This window comes from Oreochromis niloticus, unplaced genomic scaffold (genome assembly GCF_001858045.2).
Source record: "Oreochromis niloticus isolate F11D_XX unplaced genomic scaffold, O_niloticus_UMD_NMBU tig00008141_pilon, whole genome shotgun sequence".
NCBI classification, from domain to species: Eukaryota; Metazoa; Chordata; class Actinopteri; order Cichliformes; family Cichlidae; genus Oreochromis; species Oreochromis niloticus.
Window position 1 is genome coordinate 26,901 of NW_020328997.1, and position 1,634 is coordinate 28,534.

At 45.8% G+C, this 1,634-nt stretch overlaps 1 long non-coding RNA gene across 1 annotated transcript; it reads left to right on the forward strand.

The window, feature by feature from the left end:
- Positions 1–278: 278 nt before the first annotated feature.
- On the forward strand, positions 279–1,425 carry LOC112845624 (uncharacterized). The gene is made up of 3 exons (XR_003218484.1): positions 279–364; positions 649–730; positions 1,332–1,425. It is a non-coding gene; the product is annotated as an uncharacterized LOC112845624 (long non-coding RNA).
- The last annotated feature ends 209 nt before the right edge of the window (positions 1,426–1,634 follow it).

The following is a 1,634-nucleotide window of genomic DNA, read 5'->3' on the forward strand; positions in this document are numbered from 1 at the left end:
TCTTCCTGTTAAAAGGGAGTTTTTCCTTCCCACTGTCGCTAAAGTGCTTGCTGATAGGGGGTCATATGATTGTTGGGTTTTTCTCTGTACCTATGAAGCGCCTTGAGGCGACTTTTGTTGTGATTTGGCGCTATATAAATAAAACTGAATTGAATTGAATTGAGCTGTGCGATAATAAGCCTCTGATGTTGTATTAATGGCTAACGTGTCCACCTGTGTGTGCCTGTCAGCCTATAAGAGCGAGATCATGAAGTGGTCTGCTGAGGTGTCGCGAGGAGCTCCGAAGCTCCTTCAGGGGACCAGGTTCCAGGAGAGAACGTTCCAGATTCGAGACCACAAACTGCTGCTGCTCAAAGACAAGAAGGTAGTCGGGAACAGTAGACAGCAGTAAAACAAACAGTTAAAAAAGAATAGAATATATTAGATGTCATGTACATGGACAACGAAACTGTGGGCGTCCACACCAACTGTGGCTGAATAACTAACAAACAGGAGGAATGTGTACAAAAAGGAGAGAAAGGCGCATACTGGAGAACAAGAAGACGAGTAATACCTGGGAAAACATTAAAACCAAAATAAGAACAGAAAACCAGCAAATCTCAGTAAAAGAACAGTAAAAAACAAAAGTCTCTCCATCTGTGTCTGCAGAGCATCAAACCTGAGAAGGAGTGGCTCTGAAATCCTTAAAGATCTACATCGGCATCCGCAAGAAGCTGAAGGCTCCAACCAGGTAACACACACACACACACGTCTGGTTTGCTATCCTCGTGGGACATCCCATTGATATAATGCTTCCCAAGCTGCTACCTAACCATCAAAATGAATGACTAACACTGACCCTACACCTAAAACTAACTCAAACGTAACCCTCACACCAAAACCACATTTGAGTGTGAAAAAATGCCTTCAACCCTGGGCTGTTGGTCCCCACCAGTATAGTAAGAACCTGTTCACACACATACACACACACACACAAGCCCGTTCAGCTTTCTTAGTGAAGATCTTCATCGACATAATAGTTTCCCTAGCCCGTTACCCTAACCATTAAAAATGATGCCTAACCCTTACCCTAAACCTAACCATAACCTAATTGTTCAAACTTGTGAGACTGGTGTGTGTGTCCTCACAAGTGACTGTCAGTTCTCACAAGTATAGTAGAATGCAGATTTAAGTCCTCACAAGATAGCTAGACAAAACACTCACATACACACTCACACACACACACACACACACACACACACACTCCTGCGGTCTGAACTGAGCAGTGAGCGTCAAAGGCTGATGGCCATTATCTGATGGCCATTATCTGATGGCTTGTGTTTCCTGTGCAGGTGGGGCTTCACAGTGATGTCAGACAAACACCAGCTGTAAGTATCAGGGCTCACCTGTCCTCCTCAGTGTCACACTCACCTGCAGCAGCTGATGTTTGACGTCGTGCATTCAAATAAAAGCTCTGAGCGTTTCAGTCTTGCATGACATCAAAAGTATCTGCCCCTCCCCTCCACCAGTACCTGTGCTGCAGCAGCGAGGCCGAGCTGTGGGATTGGATCACAGCCTTCTCAGAGCTCAGGTACGTTTACCTGCACGCTGGTCTGGGATCAGCCGTCGCTCCTGTGCTGGCCATCATGAATGTG